Here is a 17,742-nt window from a genome sequence, read left to right as displayed (position 1 = left end):
GGGACCCCCATGAGTCTCTGTTTCTTTATGATACCTTTTTGTTAAGATACCGAGTTCCTTATGACATATTCTTTTTTACTTAAGTTACTTAGAGTGGATTTTTGTTTCTTCGAACAGGACAGTCCTTGACAAAAAAAAAAAAAAAAAAAAAAAAAAAAAATCACCGGATGGGCAAAGGTAGCCACATAAACAAGGCAGACATCCTTGATTGTAAATAAGGGCTTGCTGGGCAGGGGACAGTTCCCTCGGAATGAGGCACAATTTTACATGTTCTTGGTTCACAGTGGGGTATTGTCCTTTTCCTTGGAGTAGTTGGAAAATGACATATGTTACCACTGTGTGGAGATCAAAGGCAGGGCCATCTGTCCTTCTCTCTTCTTGTCCTCTTTCTTTTCCACAGATTTCCATTCTCCCATCCAGACACCTGTCAGTAAGGAATTCCCCAGTCTGAACTTTTCTGTCTCTCTCTCTCTCTTAACGTTTATTTTTGAGAGAGAGACAGAGAGAAACAGAGCATTAGCGGGGGAGCGGCAGAGAGAGAGGGAGACACATAATCCCAAGTAGGTTCCAGGCTCTGAGCTGTCAGCACAGAGCCCAGTGCAGGGCTCGAACTCAAGAACCGTGAGATCATGAGCTGAGCCGAAGTTGGACACTTAATCGACTGAGCCACCCAGGTGTAGTCTGGATTTTTCTAAGGGCAGGCAAGCTTGTCTCTCCCCTGGCTGGGGAACGAGCTCCTCGTCACCAGGCACTGAGGGTCTCTTGTCATCAGAGGCAGCCTGAGGAGATGCTGTAGGAAGGACCAGCGTCACTCATAAAGATTCTTACTAAATGTGTTTAACCTGAATAGAATGAAGCCTTTACTTCCAATTTACAGAAATAAGAGGAAAACAGGAACAATTTAAATGACACCATGAAGAAACAGACAAATCCAGAATATGGAGCGTTCAGTAAGATAGCAGGCCTGGGCTTTTCAAAAAACCACTGTCCTCGCAGCGCCTGGGTGACTCAGTCAGTTAAGTCGCCCAACTCTGGGTTTCGGCTTAGATCATGATCTCACATTTGCTGAGTTCGAGTCTCACATCGGGCTCTGTGGAGCCTGCTTGGGATTCTCTCTTTCCCTCTCTCTTTGCCCCTCCCCCACTCTTGCTCTCTCTGTCTCTCTCAAAATAAATAAACTTAAAAAAAAAAGCCACCGTCCTTTAAATAAAAGAAATTTGCTGGGGAGTGGGGTGGGGACAGTTGTAGATTAAGAGAGACTAAAAATATGTCATAACCACATGCAGTGTACACACTTTGTCTCCTGGTTCAAATAAAGAACAAAGTAAAAAGATATTTTGGGGAGTACTAGAGAAATTTGACCCTAAACTATTTTGCTTGATACTCGGAAATTGGTGTTCATGTTCTTAGGTGTGATAGACCGATTATGAGGAGAATGCCATTATTTTGGAAGGTGCGTGAGGGAATATTTTCTCATTTTATTTTTTTCTAAATAAAAATCTTACATTTATATATACATATTAAGTAAATATGACAAAATACTTACAGTTGTCGAATCCAGGTGGTTGATATAAGGATGCTCATTTTATTCTTTGAATGTTTCTTATACTTACAATTTTCATAGTGAAAAGTTGGGAAATAAAAATAAAGGAGTAGGATTAGACTTGAAGCCCTGTTCCTTCATTTTTAACTATGGGCCTTGAGACAATTACAAAAACCTTTTGAGACTCAGTTTTCTTCTCTATAAAATGGGGATAACAATAGTGCTTACCTCATAGGGGTTTTGTGAAGATTAAGTAGGATCATTTATGTCATGCCCTTGATACGGTGCTTAGTACATAAGGGATCAGTGAGTTAACTTTGCCCACAAATAGCAATAACATTATTAGCTGCCCTGTTAGCTTCATCCTTGGTCAGAGTCTGGCTTCTCAGTCAACCAGAGAATTGTCATCAGGGCTGGATGTCTTCTGTTTGCCCCTCCAGATCCAACCTCTCCCTTCTTTGCGCTTCTCTGTGACTTTAAGGACTGACCAGGGTGGACCACTGCACCTCAGGGTTACTTCCTCTGGCTTTTGCTTTGGTTCGGCCAGTGAGGAGCACCAGCAGGGGACTGGAGAGAGGTGAGAGAGTGAGCTGGGTTGCTTTGGGTGGGCACCATTCCCTCCTCTGGCCCCTTCAGGCCTAGGGATGTGAAGGCTCCCCCACTATGGCTCGCCCTGGGACACTGCACTATCTCTGTTGCTTTCTTTCACATTTGTAAATAGGGCCTTTATTAAAGTGTTCATTGATCCAATTTGAGTATATTACCTGTTTCCTCCCAGAATTCTGACTGACGCAGCTGATGCAGGGGCTACCATGTACCAACCATTTTGCCAGATTCTGAGGGGTATCATAATCAGTAAAACAGGCGTAGTCCTATCCCTTCTGGAGTGCGTCGTGTGTTCACCTCGGACCAGTCCCCTTAGGGATTTCCAAGGTGATACTGAGTCCCCCGTTCCAGTGGACTAGTGGACACAGAAGGACAAGCAAGCACCGCTGCCCCACCTCCACCCCACCGCACACACGCGTGGAGAAATCTGACTTGTACCCAGGGATATCTTGGCCTGCCTCAGATCCTCAGACCAGCAAACCAAGAGAAATGTTGGCTGTGCCCCCTTTTCTCTACTCTGTGTGTCTAGGAGTAAGATCAACACAGCCTCCTTAAATGTCGGAGGTACACTGACAACAGGCAGACAAATGTGGTAACACTTAGCAGGAAGCTGTGTGCAGCACTAGGCTTCATTAAATCAAGTTTGTGGTGAGAAGAACTCAGAAAGCACATTTGTGTGAGACAATAGGATTAGATCATGTTCTCATCAAGTGTTTCCTTGAGTCTTCTAAGATCTGTATAAATGACCCCCAAATGAGATGAGGATTTAACACCTTTGGGGAAGCTGGGTGTATAAACTCAGGGCCTCGTTCTGTATCTGCTCTGAGAATGGTTTTCGCACTCTCACTGCAAACATGCCGAGGTGGACATCATTTGTGGGCAAGATTTATTTGCAGCGGTATGGTAAACAGTCCCCACCCTGGTCCTCGTGCACTGTATCCAGTGAATGATTTCAAACATCCTTGTGTTCTCCCTGTTGGGAAGCTCCTCAGGGTGGGATCTGTATTTTTGTCCTAACACCAAGGAGATAGCTGATGAGCCCTGCAGGTTTGGTAGCTCGGAAAGGGTCCTCTCAGATAGTGCAGTGACTTAATGAAAAACCTTCCTGGGTTGGGCTTCTCAAGGACCTCAGAAATCTGAACCATATGGAGAATCTGTCTGCACTTGGGTCCCATCCCCTGGCTCCATGTGTTGGCTGCAAGGTTGTGATTATAACTCCTAAGTACAAGCCTCACCCAGAGGTTCCTCTGCATTTGTGATGAGCATATGGACACATGGAAAATAAACAGCTCAAGGAATTTCTGGCTTGGAGGCTGGCTCACAATCAGATGTTGCAGAAAAGGGAGCAGTCAGGGCAAGTGGAACTTTTGTAAGTACGTTGTAAACCAGGACAGAGATTCCCTCCTACAGACAGCTTCCCCTAGAAGAAACGGCCCCATGATGGCACCTGATATTTACAGAGCATTTCTTTATTACATGCCTGGCCCTGGGCCAAGCCCTTGACCTGCATCTTTTTAGCGGATCCTCATAACAACCCCCGTGGTAATTAACTGTTGCAGATCTCAGTAATAAAACCCCATTTTACAGACGAGGAAACTCAGAAGGCTAAGAAAAATTCTCCTAAGGTTATACAGTTTGCAAATAGATAGAAACAGGCCTTGAACCCGGGTCTAGTTAGTGGCAAAAACCCTCTTCCTAACTATTGTCCCATACTGCCATGCTCCTGTCTACCTTGCTGAGAGGGGCATTTTCTTGCTACACAGATTTGGCACACAGGTGAGAGCAGAAAGAAAGGAAACCGGAATCTCTGTTCATTGGTGCATCCCCAGTACCTGGCACACATTAGTATTGGTCATTGTCACCTAACTGTAGCTATCGCCCTCCTGGCCTGTGTGTGGGGGTGAGGACTATAATGGGAGAAACTGATTTTGATGAGCAGTGTACCCTGTGTGGCTGAGGCCCTGGGAACTATGGTGCGGGGTCTCAGGACGGGGGACAAGTTCAGATTTTGACTCTTGGTTGTGGCTGTGGTTTTGGGAGAAGAAATGCCGTGGAGAGCCCACGGGGCAATCAGGGTCACAGGTGGCGGGCTTGGGGCTGGGCCCTGGCCCCTCTGCCCCCAGCCTGCAGACTGAAAGCACTTGGGAGGGAGGGATGGGAAGGAGAGGGGTGTGGGAAATCTAGGGAAGGGAGAGAGAGAGAGAAAACAGGAGAATTACCGGTTGGGCGGTTGCAAGGCCCCAGTTAGTGCTGCTCCAGCAGGTCAGACAGACTCTCAAGGCGCCTCCTTCCTCCTGCTCCTTCTTCCATTGTTGGGCAGTCTGGGTGAGAACAATGGGAATGGAATCCTTTTCCCCTCCCGCCTGGCAGGGCTGGGCCCACTTCCTCCTGGCCCACCGAAAGGAATGCTTTCTTGTCCTGGCTGTGTGGGACCCTCAGGGAAGAATGGCACTGGGGGCTCCCCAGGGATGAAGGCTTTGTGGCTTGAGCTGGTGACAGTTGGGGTTGGAGCAGGGAGGGGGTGGGTGTGGAGGATCTTTTCATTCCTCTTGGCTTTCTAACGAGTGTTTCTGCTCTTTTTCCTCACTCATTATGGGGTCTCTGTTGTGAGGCATTAAGTCAGGGCCCTTGCTGACTTCTGGAGCAGATCACTCAGGCAGATCTGTGAATCACAGGGAAGGGGCCAACAGTCCCAGGGAAGCCCTTTGAGACAGGTTAGCTGGGCCTGGGTGCCCCCCATCCTGGGCGGGCTTGAGAACTATCCAAACCCTTTATTCCTTTCCTCCCAGTAGTCTGGAAGCTACCGTGTTTTGTGTGAACTGGCTTCATTGCCACACCTCTCAAAAGGCTCTTAGACAGTTGAGCCCTGATCTCTGCAAGCAATGGGGTGGCATGAGCAGCCAAGGCTGGGGTTTTCATTTCAAGTTTAGAAGACACAGAAGCTGCTGCCTTTTCTCATTTGATGATTTTGAAGCTTTTGTCTGATCTCACCCTTGTTTGGGGGAGTGGATATGTATTCACCTACACCCTGAGTATTAGCAGCAAGCTTTCAGGAGTGGCTGCTGAAGATCAGACTGTGCTTTCTGGTGTCATCTCTCACTCCAGGGTTCAGGACCCCTGGAGACTCTTCATATCTCCCCCAAACGTTCCCTTCTAAGTGACTTCTAAGGCCGGAAGAAGGTGAGGGAGGAATCCCTTGTGGCCCCAAATAGCATGGGCTTAGGAATCTGAAGGAGTTTGAGTTGAGCTTACCAAGGACAGGGAGGGGTAGCCAGGCCCGTGACCTAAGGGGATGCCAGCTAATTAAACCAGTGTGTTTTATTGTTGGAATTGAGAAAGGGGGGTGGGGGAGGGTGGAGGGGCGAGGTCGAGGGGAGTGTCTGCGTGAGTTGGGGGAACCGATGGGAAAATGTGGAAGAACATGGGCTTGGAAGGTCTGGATTCCAGTCCTGGTGTTCAGCTATGGAACCCAGGGAAGGAGACATAGTAATGACACAGTAATGAGAGCTGACAAGTATTGAGCTCTTCAGGGAACTAATTACTACACTTAGTTTGCCTGGCTTCCAGCCTTATGGGGAACCGATGGGGGGCAGAGAGGGGGGGTGTCTCTGCACACAGTGTGCAAACATTCATTTAATCCCTCTGTTGTCAGCTGAACTGCTGTCTCTGTGCTCCCCTCTTCAGAGAATAAACGTCAAATGTCCTTTGAGCAGGAGGAGCCTCAGGGAGGAGCAGACCCTGGACTACAAGGAGAAAGCGGGAAATGGAATCTGGTTGCACTGTCAACAGCCTTTCAACCTACTCTCCAGTTCTTAGACTCCCCCTCTGCCCCTACTTGCAGAGATACTTGGTGCCGTTACCTCTGAGCCCTTTGCCCAGCTGCCTGCTTAGGAGTCAGCTTTCTGGGTCCTGCTGAATTGGTGACCATTCATCCATCTGTTTTCCAGCTTTCTTTTTCTTTCTTTGTTTTTTTTTTTTTTTCCCCAATGTAGTTAACATGCAGTGTTATATTAGCTTCAGGTGTAAAATATAGTGATTCAGCGCTTCTATACATTACTCAGCGCTCATCAAGATGCGTGTACTCCAGCTTTATTTTTCTTGTTGATACTGGGATGTTGTTTTGTGTTGTTTTGCGGTTGTCCCTCAGCTTTATGTATTTCAAAAAAAAATCCCATCTTATTTGAGTGGGCTTTGGAATGTTAAATACATGTGTTCAGTCCTCCATCTTTTACTGGGTGGGATTTATCCAGTTGGTAGATTTATCCCTTTATCAATCATCCAAAGCTTTTTGGCTTTGGGTAGCAGAAATGTTGTAAGTCCTGGCCCTTAAACACATTTCAGTTTGCAAATTAATTTTGCAAACAAGTCAGTGCACGTTCTTTCTCTTCTCTCAGCTCTCACCATCTTTCCCTACAAAAACATTGGAGCCCAAAGCCCAGCACAGTGGTAGCCCTCCTCAGAGCATGGTGCATGTGTCTGTGACTGATTGAATGGCTTTGACCTAGCCAGCCCATATCATGTGAAATCTTTCATCTGGGGAGAAACACTCGGCACACTGGCACAGTTAATTTCCATAAGACTAAACTTCGTTAATTAGTTTTTATTATAAATGATATCAAAGATATCATAAAATCTATACAAGGTACATATAGAGTGGAAAGAAGAATAGTAGAAATACCACTGTTGCCAGCACCCAGCTTAAACCCCACAATGTTAGACACCCTGAGTGCCTCTTTCCAATCACCTGTCCCCCCGAAATAATCACTGTTTTTGTTAATCACTTGCTTTCTTTATAGCTTTACTATTGGTGCATGAAAACCTACATAATCCACTGTTTCCTTTTGAAATTTTTGTAAATGGAATCATATGTACAGTTTTCGTTGATTTGCTTCTTCACTCAGCATTTGTGATTCACTCAAATTGACCCATGTGGTTACAGTTCATTCGGCTATAATGTTCCATTGTGAGGTAACACCACATATTCTACTGTTAATGGACATTAGGATTATTGCCTCTTTTTACTCTTTCGAACAACAGAGCTTGGACTACAGTCAGGCAGGAGAGACACTATTATTTTCCTTTAGCTGTCTTAGTAAATGACCACAAATGGGATGGTTTCAAACAATAGAAATGTATTCTCTCCCAGTTCTAGAGACCAGAAGTCTGTAATCAAGAAGTCATCAGGGCCACGCTCCCTTCACAGGGTCAGGAGAGGATCCTTTCCTTCCTCTTCTAGCTTCTGGTGGCTCCAGGTGTTGCTTTGGCTTATGGCTCCCTTGTTCCGGGCCCTGCCTGTGTCTTCACATGACCCTCCCCTTCTTTCCCTGTGTCTCTCTTCTCTGTGTCTCTTACAAGGTTGCTTACCACTGAATTTAGGGCCCACCCAGATGATCCTGAATGATCTCATTTCCAGATCTTTAACTAAATTACATCTTCAAAGACCCTTTTTCCAAATAAGCTCACATTCACAGGTTTCAAGACAAGTGCATGTCTTTTGGGGAGCCACCATAGGTACAGGTGTGATATTAGAGGCACCAGCCTACAGCCACAACCCTTGGGGTGATTGCAGCAGCCTGAGCTTTTGTGGCCCCATAGCCTCTCTTCCTCCTTCAGGCCCTGGATCTGCCTCACAGCCCTGTTATGAACATCTGTGCACATCACCTGGAAGCTTTGGGCAGGAGTTTGTCTGGGATACATAACACAAGTGGAATTGCTGGGTGGTATAAAATGTACGTATTAATTTTTGTCAGGTATGGCCACGCTTTTTTTCAAAGCGGTTGTACGAATTTATGTTACCATCAGCAGTGGATGGCAATTCCTCATGCTCCACATTTTCTCCAGGACCTGGACTGAGCACCTTCCTGATTGTAGGCAGTCTGGTAGATGTGAAGGATTTGGAGTAATAAGATGTGGTGTGACAGAATATCTCATCCAGGTTTAAATGTAAATTTCTCTGATGACTAACAAGGTTCAGCATATTCTCACGTGTTGATCGGCCATTGGTGTTTTGTCTTCTGTGAAATACCTCCTTAAGGCCTTTGCTTATGTTTATAATTGATTTATAGGAGTATTTATGATTTATGTATTCTCTAAATTAATCCTTTGTTAAATTGTTCCAAATATCTTTCCTCCTTTTAAAACAGTTGAATTTAGAGGCGCCTGGGTGGCGCAGTCAGTTAAGCGTCCGACTTCAGCCAGGTCACGATCTCGCGATCCGTGAGTTCGAGCCCCGCATCGGGCTCTGGGCTGATGGCTCAGAGCCTGGAGCCTGTTTCCGATTCTTTGTCTCCCTCTCTCTCTGCCCCTCGCCCGTTCATGCTCTGTCTCTCTCTGTCCCAAAAATAAATAAACGTTGAAAAAAAAAAATTAAAAACAAAAAACAAACAAAAAAAACAGTTGAATTTATCAGTTTCCTTTATGGTTTGGGGTTTTTGTTCTTGATTAGGTAATCCTCTCAATCCTTGAGCATATAAAAATATATCTCTATGTTGCCTTTGTTTTTATATTTGTTTATTTTTCCTGAAAGAAAGAGAGAGCACGAGTGCAGGAGGGGCATAGAGCTAGGAGAGAGAGAATCCCAAGTAGGCTCCTCGCTGTCCGTACAAAGCCCAGTGTGGGTCTTGATCCCACGTGAGATCATGACCTAAGCTGAAATCAAGAGTCAGACACTTAACTGTCAGTCACCCAGGCACCCCTCTCTCTATGTTGCCTTTTAAAGATTTTATGGTTTTGGGGTTCTCACTATGGAACCTTCTTAGCATTCTCTCTCTCCTTCTGCCTCCTCCCCTTCTCATGCATGCTTTCTCTCTCCCAAAATAAATGTGTTTTTTAAAAATTTTAAAAAATACAGATTTTATGTTTTTTTCTTTCATATTGAAGTCCCAGGATGGATTTTTTTGGTGTATGGTGTGAGGCAGGGATGCAGTTTCACTTACTTCTATGTAATTAACTAATTCTCTCAGCACCATTTATTAGTCCAGGCTTTATCCACTATCTAATACAACCTCTTGGTCATAAATCAAGCTTCCATATACAAATGGACATTGTTCTAGGTTCTCTGTTCTATGCAGTTGGTTCATTGGTCGGTCCTTGTTCCAGTGAATACTATCTTTATTACTCCAGTTTTAACAATAAATCATGGTATCTGGTTGGGTAGGTCCCCACCAACCTACTCCTTTTCAAAAGTGTCTTGCCTTTCTTGGACAGTTGTTCTACTATATACATTTTTGAAACAACTTTTCAAGTCCTTAAAAATACTTGTTGGGTTTTTTATAGGCTTTGCATTAAAAGTATAAATGAGTTTGGCAAGAATTGATGTAATTATGATTTTGAATTTTCTTACCTGAGAACATTGTATTTGTCTCCATTTATTTAGACCTTTTAAAATGTCATTTGAGGGGTGCCTGGGTGGCCCAGTCGGTTAAGCGTCCGACTTCAGCTCAGGTCATGATCTCACAGTCTGTGAGTTCGAGCCCCGCATCAGGCTCTGTGCTGACAGCTCAGAGCCTAGAGCCTGCTTCGGATTCTGTGTCTCCCTCTGTCTCCGCCCCTCCCCTGCTCATGCTCTGCCTCTCTCTGTCTCAAAAATAAATAAAAATTTTAAAAAATTATAAATAAATAAATAAATAAATAAATAAATAAATAAATAAAATGTCATTTGAGGGGTGCCTGGGTGGCTTAGTCAGTTAAGTGTCTGACTTCAGCTCATGTCATGATGTCATGGTTTGTGAGTTCAAGCCCCGCGTCAGGCTCTGTGCTGACGGCTGAGAGCCTGGAGCCTGCTTGGGATTCTGTGTCTCCCTCTCTCTCTGCCCCTCCCCTGCTTGTACTCTGTCTCTATCTCTCTCTCAAAAATAAATAAATATTAAAAAAATAAATGTCATTTGGAATATGATCGTTTTCATCGCTTCTCGGCCTTTTGGCTAAGATCAAGTGTGGAATATGATCGTTTTCCACAGAAGGTTTACATATCTTGATTTATTCCTACATACTTAAAATTTTTTTTGGTGGCCTTTAGAAATGAGTATCTTTTAAGACAATTACATTTCTAACTGATTATTGCTGATGTATAGAAATGTGTGAATTTTTTTGTGTGTGATTTTTATAGTCAGCAATACTACAGACCTCTCTTATTAGTTCAAATATTATATCTGCATATTATTTTGGGATTGTAATGTAGGCAATCATTTATTCATTCGTCTACAAATAATGACAGTGGTACTCCATTCACCCTTTCTTCAGTATCTGGAATGTATAATGAGACACTGTTAGTCCTGCAGGTCTAGTAAGAAAATACTAAGTAACGCTGAATTCAAAATGATCATTTTCCCGTTTTATATAAAGTCATCTTAGTATTTTAGAGGACCTAATCCAGATTTATAGCATCCAATGCCAAAATCATTTGGAGCGACAGATATGAATGCCCGTTTATGACATACCTAGAATTCTGGGCAGAATTAGCAAACAGCCCATTGACTTAGGTCCTGAGGTTGTAGCGCAGATCCTTCACTGTATAGAGCAGGTCTGTGCTGCAGTGAAGTTGGCGGTGATACTTGCTGACAGAATGACTGCCTTGCAAGTTCCTCTCCTTTCTTCTAGCATGGTGGAGGATGGTCACGGGGTTTGGAATCAAGCAGATCACTCTTTGTGGCCCTTAGTAAGTGGCTTAATTTGTCTGAGCTATAATGACGGCTCATTTGTAAAAATGATGTAAAATGATGATGTAAAGCATCATCTCATGTGTAAAATGATGATGATAAACATTCCTCATAGGGTTTGGGGGAGGATTGAATGGGTCAATAGATATAAAGCCTGGAAGACAGCCTGGTTCCTGGGAAATGCACCATTAATGTTGGCAACCAGAACTGCTCCCAAGCCTTGGACCCTTCAAACTAGGCAGGTCCTTGAGTCCTGTCAGTTGATAAGCCTTCAGCACAGGTGATAGAATACTATCAGGATGGCAAGCCTGAGCTTAGAAATCCTTCAGTCCTGGGGTTTCAAAAAAAACTATTCATCAAGGAAACTTCCTTGAGACAAAACAAAAACAAAACCACAATAAAAAAACAAAAAAACTTGAACAGCAATGGAAAAAAACAGCTGAAGTTCATGCTGGTTCCAACAAAGTGAGGAATGCATGATCAGGAGTCCCATCTCCCCAGTCTCTGCGCAGCATGTGAGGCATCTCTGATGTACCCCTGCCTCCACAGCATTGATTCTGTCTGCCTCCTCCGTACTCATCTGCTCATGTTGCCTTAACAGAATGTCACAGAATGGGTGTCTTAAACAACAGAAATGTATTTTCTCACAGTTCTGGAGGCTGAGATCCTAGATCTCAGATCAAGGTGCCATCAGGGTTGGCTTCTGGTGAGACCTCTCTTCCTGAGCCTTTTTGCTGTGTCCTCATATGGTCCCTTCTCTGTGTGCACACAGGAAGAGAATGAGCTTGGTATCTCTTCCTCTTCTTACAAGGATGCTAATTCTTTTGGAGTAAGACACCACCCTTATGGCCTCATTTAACCTTTATTACCTCCTTATAGGCCCTATGGCCGAGTACAGTCACACCAGAGGTTAGGGATTTAACAGGAATTTGTGGGGAACACAGTTCAGTTCATAACACTTTACAGTTTTCCAAATGGAGTAATAGAAGCTCCTCAAAAGTAGATGATTCCTTCAGGCACATGTTGGAAATCAGGAGCTAAGGTTAGATCAGAGGCTGCAGCACTGGGCACAAGCACAGATACTCTGGTGACCTGGTGGCTAAGTGAAGTCCAGAGCTTAGCAGGGACCTCCTGGCCTCTGCTCAGAATCCAGGACTCCACCTGTGTCCTAAGATGGGTGGGAAGCTCCAGGAGCACCTGTTTGAAGCACTGTTGGCATGGACATTGGCATGGATGTTGGGCATTTTTTACAAGGGGCTTTGTGAGCTGAAGCAGAAGAGCTGAGGGGACCCCATGTGGTGACTGAGGTCCATGTACTTGAGATTGGGAAACATTCACAGGGACCAGGGAGCATTGTGACTCTGCTGTTGCAGAACAGGAGAGTCTCAAGGTAGCAGACCTTTTGGGTTGGCTGCATCCGCTCACATTTATTATGTTCTGGCCATGTGCTGCCTGTGCCAGCTGCTTTGTAAACTTGTGGGACCCTGTGCCCACCCTGTTAGGTAGGAGCTCAAGTCAGCTCTAGTAGTGACATAGCTAGTAGTGGCGGGGGGCTGGGGGGGGGGCAGGGAGGCTGCCAGGGCTGTTTGTGTTTGGCTCCAAAGTTTATGCCCTAATGCTGTGCTCCACTGCCTGGCCCCTCTGCATCCCTCCCTTCTTCTCTGAAAAGAGAGAACAGCCTCTGGATGATACTCCTGGGTTGGTTGGGCCTCTTTCCACAGCCTGGTCAGGCTTGGATGTTTCTCATCTCCAGGAGGAAGAATAGGGAAAGTAAATGTATGTTGTAGTTCTGCAGGCCCATCCAGGAACCAAGCAGATTGAACAGGGTGGGGGTGGGGCCTGGAATGTCCCAGGCTGCCTTTTCCCAAGTTGAGGAGTGGAAGCCATGACAGCTAAGGGGCTTTGTGGAAATTCCTCGGCACATTGTTACCAGGCAGAGGAAGTGTTTTAGAGTGGAACTCTCAATTTCTGCCCTGGGGAGCCAGGGCTCGTTTCCGCTTCTGAAACTTGATTGTGGGAAACTGAAGGAGCTGTTTCAGGTCCTCAGTGTGGGGGGCTCCAGGAACTCCCCATCTCTCTCTTCCAGAGGTGAAGGGGGCAAGAGAGTCCAGTGAGCCAGACAAAACAGCTCCGGAGTCTATTGCTCTTCTCTTTCCTTCCAGTTTGGGGTGGATGGCTCAGAGCCGAGGCAAACGAAAGAAACATTTTTTCCAGGCCTGCTGGTATTTGTTTCTGGCACAATCAGCACAAGCAGATTAGAGGAATAAATTGCATTTTTTAGTCTGTGTTCCCCCTCTGGACTGGACCTCCTCATGCTCCATCTGTGTGGCCCTCCACGGCTCACCAGTCAGTCCGTCCTGGAGAGATGGTCAGGCCTGACATCCCTGGCTTGGCTGTCCAAACTCTGCCAGCTGGTGAGTCAACTCCCAGTGTCTTGGGAAGGTCGTAATTAACTCACCAGGAAAGATATACATGCCTCTATACGTGTGTCTACATATGGAGGCTCCCAGTTACAGATGTACACGTGTGTATACTTAAGTGTGTCAGATGGCTGTTTCCTTTCCGTTGCCGTCCCAGCTTCCTTTGGCTCCGCTCTCTGATGGAGGAGCCCTCTGTGAGAGTTCTCGTCAGGACCCTGGAGGAAGGGGAGGCTAGCATGCGTCCCCCCTGCCCCCCCGCCCCCCCACCGGAAAGTCTTGCTGGGAGCCAGATACTGAGGACTGGACCAGGCTGCTCCACAGGCCCTGCCAGGAAAACGCTTTCCCAGAAAACCACCTTTGAGGTGTGACAGAAACCTGGAGGGGAAGGAAGGGCATGTAGGCCCACAAGGTCTTTCTTAGCCCCCACACCGTCTCTGGTTGGAAAGTGAGGGTATGTCAGCTTGGCTGAACAAACCAAGTGGGAGTAACCAGCCTGGGAAAGAACTTCTACAGGATCACCTAACTGAGCAAGAGGTGCTCCCATGCCTGCCTTTCTTTTCTCCTCCCCTCCTCCCTCTCTCCCACCCTCCCATCTTCCTTTCTTCCTCCCTCCCTCCCTCCCTCCCTCCCTCCCTTCTTTTCTCTCTCTTTTCTTTTCCTGCCTTCTTTCTTTTTCTTTATTCTCTTTTGGAAAGAGAGGGCCAAGCACTCATCCCTTTTATTTATTGTTTAAAAAAAATTTTTTTTTAATGTTTGTTTAAACATTAAAGGACAGAGAGACAGAGTGCCAGTGGGGGAGGGCATAGAGAGAAACGGAGATACAGAATCTGAAGCAGGCTCCAGACTCTGAGCTATCAGCACAGAGCCCGATGCCGGGCTCTATTCCACAAGCTGTGAGATCATGACCTGAGCCGAAATCAGATGCTTAACCGACTGAGCCACCCAGGCGACCCTGTTTTGTTTTGTTTTGTTTTGTTTTTATATAAATGTTTTTATTTATTTTTGAGGGAGAGAGAGAGGGAGGGAGAACGAGTGGGGGAGGGGCAGAGAGAGAAGGGGACAGAGGATCCAAAGCAGGCTCTGCACTGACAGCAGAGAGCCCAATGCAGGGCTCAAACTCATGAACCATGAGATCATGACCTGAGCCGAAGTAGGATTCTTAACCCACTGTGCCACCCAGGTGCCCCCCTCCTCCCTTTTAATCTCTCATTATGTCTGGCTCAGTGTGAGCACCAAGGTTGGAGGATGTGACAGGCCACAGCCCATGAACCCAAGGACTACAAAGTGTCTCTTCCCTTCAGAAAGTCCACCTCTGGGTGAGACTACAGGATGGCTGGAGATGAACCTGTCACATGGTCAGCCTCCAGCTTTGTCCTTCTGCAGTGAGGAAAAGGGCACTGTGGAGCCCAAGCAGCAGGCTAAGGATGAGGATACCTAAGAGAAATGGAATTTGGGGTCATATGTCAAGCAGCATATTCCACTTGGACAAATTATTATTTCAGAGTTAACAGAGATTGTGTGTGTGTGTGTGTGTGTGTGTGTGTGTGTGTGTGTATGTGTAATGGTTTACATCCATAAGGCTTCTGGGAAAGGGACAGTTTCCCAGCGTGTAAAATATGAATTTTTCAGAGTCAACATTCCTAATGCCCAAATACACTTTAGGACTATGAAAACTTCATGTACAATGATATGTTGTTATGAACTAAATCATACTGAGCAGTTAGTTGTAAGAGGGCATTTTATGTTTTATTTTTATTTCCATGCGCGGTTTATTTTTGCACTGACATTTTATTATAATTTCTTCCTACAGTAGGTGAAGTGCTTGGGAAGTTAATTTAAACCAGCCTGACTCTCTGTGTGTTTTTTAATATTTGTTTAAGCTTTTATTGAGCTTGTCAGGCCAGTCAGTGTGCAAAAATGCAGCCGAAAACCCCTTTTTCCTTCTGCGGTGCCTGCCCATTAATACTAGGTGGTGACAAGATTCGCGCACACTTCAAATGGGGGATTATTCTGGGTTTTCAAGGAAATTTGAGCCACCTGTTTCAGAAACCTCTTAGTGACTTAGCGGGATGCTGAAGAGTGTCTCCCTGCTCAGCTGTCACTCAGAGTTCCAGCTCCCCGGGCCCCCTCTGACCTGGCCAGGCCCTGCAGGGGCAATTTGCATCACTGGTTGGCAGCCTGTGCTTGAGATGTCCTCCCAGCTTGTGGCTTGGCCTCAGCCTGGGCAAAAGAAGCAGCTGCCATCTCTGCCTCTGGGGAACTTTCCAGATCCACGGCAGGCTGGCTTCCCCCGCGTTTGGGCTGCCCAGTCTGGAGCTGTTTATCATGGACAGCAGAACGACATGGGATCACCTTGAGGAAGTGGGTTGTGAGAGCCGATTGTGTGGCCTACGTGTCGAGGAGCCACGCTACCCACAGAATTTGGCCAAGGGAGAAATTAGAAAGTCAACATTTTCCAGCAGGCTGGGAAGCAGCTGGGCATCTCTGGAGCCCAGGACTGGCTGGTAAAAGGGTCTTTGTGGTGGCAAAAGCAGCAAGGTGGTTGAGGGGGCACAGTCTGGTCTCGGCTAGGCTCGGGAAAGACCTCCTCCCCAAACAAGAGGTTTCCTGGCCCACAGTCCAAACTCTCCGTCCAATGTAAGCCAAGGAGTAGGCTAGACTCGTAGCCTGTTACAGCTGGAAGGAATTTTAGTGAAGGGCAGGCCAGTGGCTCTCAAAGTGTGGTGCCAGGTCAGCAGTGCAGCATCATCTGGGAACTTGCTGGAAATATCAGTTGTCAGACCCCTTCCCAGGCATTGCCGACTCAGAAACTCTGGGGGTGGGTCCTAGTCATCTGTGTTGTAATAAGTCCTCTAGGTGATTTGGATGTAGGGGGTAGTTTGAGAACCAGTGGCCAAATTCAGCCCAGTCATTTGATCAGTGGGAGAGCTGAGGCCCAGGCGTGATTGGGAGGACAGACAGTAACATGTACACCGTCACCTAGTCTGTTTGGGGCAGAATCGGGACAAGTTCTGCCAGGCTGGATTTCTTTCTGTCCCTTCTCCTGCTGGTCCAGGTAGGAGAGGCTGAAATTTCTCAAATCTCACCATTTCCCATAGTTGGTCTGCTTATCTCTCCTTGGGATGGGCTTGGTCCTCTGCTGACCTTATCCCCATCAGCAAACTCCAGGTGGAATCTCTTCCTCTTCTTTCAGGCATGTCAGTCATTCAGATTGCAGGTTTTGGCTTTTTGGTCAGTGTTGTGAATAAGAGAGCTAGAAGAATGCTCTCTGACTTTAATAAAATACCAGGTCCCAGGGAGCATGGATGGCTCAGTTGGTTGAGTGTCTCACTTCAGCTCAGGTCATGATCTCATGGTTCATAAGTTCAAGCCCTGTATCTGGCTCACTGTTGTCAGCTCAGAGCCTGCTTCAGATCTTCGGTCCCCCCTCTGTCAGTCCCTACCCACCTCACACACTCTCTCTCAAAAATAAATAAACATTTATTTAAAAAAAAAGAAAGAAAGAGGGGCGCCTGGGTGGCTCAGTCGGTTGGGCGTCCAACTTCAGCTCAGGTCATGATCTCGCGGTCCATGAGTTCGGGCCCCGCATCGGGCTCTGGGCTGACAGCTCAGAGCCTGGAGCCTGTTTCGGATTCTGTGTCTCCCTCTCTCTCTGACCCTCACCTGCTCATGCTCTGTCTCTATGTGTCTCAAAAATAAATGTTAAAAAAAAAATTTTTTTTTAAAAAGAAAGAAAGAAAGAAAGAAAAGACCAGGTTCTTCACAAGTTAAGTTAGCTAAGTTCTGGCTCCTGCCCCATTGCATTTTCTTCTAAAGGAGGGCTCTGTGCGTGTCCCTTCTGTTGAGTGGACGACACATTCTGCTCCATATAATAGTGTCCCATGGTCGTGAAAAGGATCCAGGAGTGGGCTTCTGGCTGAAGGGAAGGGGGCAACTACAGGCTGGCCAAGAATCTCCAAGAGTCATAGACTTGAAAAGATGGTCTGAACCAGTCAGATTGATTCCTTGGGACTTCAGAATTGGAAAATTTAGAAGCCAAGGCCATTAGCAATGGGGACCAAAGCTGAAAGGCTGTTTGGGATTACATGATGTAGAAGTCTAGGTAGCCCTGAGGAACCATGTGCAAGCTGAGGGAAGGCAACGTCAGTTGAGGACAGCAGGCAGTGGAGAGAACAGAGAAGAGACAGGGAGAAACAGAGACCCCTAAGAAAGATCTGCAGTTGTAATTTTAGTTCTACCGAGGCCTGATTTCTCTGTGACTTCTATCCCTGGCATCTAGCACATTCCCTCTTATGTCCTGACCACAGACATCCTTTGCTTGAGCTAACCTGGGTGGGCCTCTTTTCTTTGCAACTCAAGGTGCTAGATCAGGGATTGGCAACTTTTTCTGTAAAGGGCAGATAGTAAATATTTTCAGTTTGCCATCCTAATTTTAGTCTTGCAACACAGTATCTGTTGAAACTCCTCACTGCTGCCTTCCTAGAGCAAAAGCAGTCATAGACAATATATAAATAAA

General features: G+C 46.2%; 1 pseudogene; it reads left to right on the top strand.

The window, feature by feature from the left end:
- The first annotated feature begins 10,051 nt into the window (after positions 1-10,051).
- On the top strand, positions 10,052-10,181 carry LOC112861928 (U2 spliceosomal RNA; annotated as a pseudogene).
- The last annotated feature ends 7,561 nt before the right edge of the window (positions 10,182-17,742 follow it).

The sequence above is a fragment of the Puma concolor genome, chromosome A1 (assembly GCF_028749965.1).
Source record: "Puma concolor isolate L17-30 chromosome A1, mPumCon1.1.hap2, whole genome shotgun sequence".
NCBI lineage: Eukaryota > Metazoa > Chordata > Mammalia > Carnivora > Felidae > Puma > Puma concolor.
This window is presented reverse-complemented; position numbering and strand designations above follow the sequence as displayed.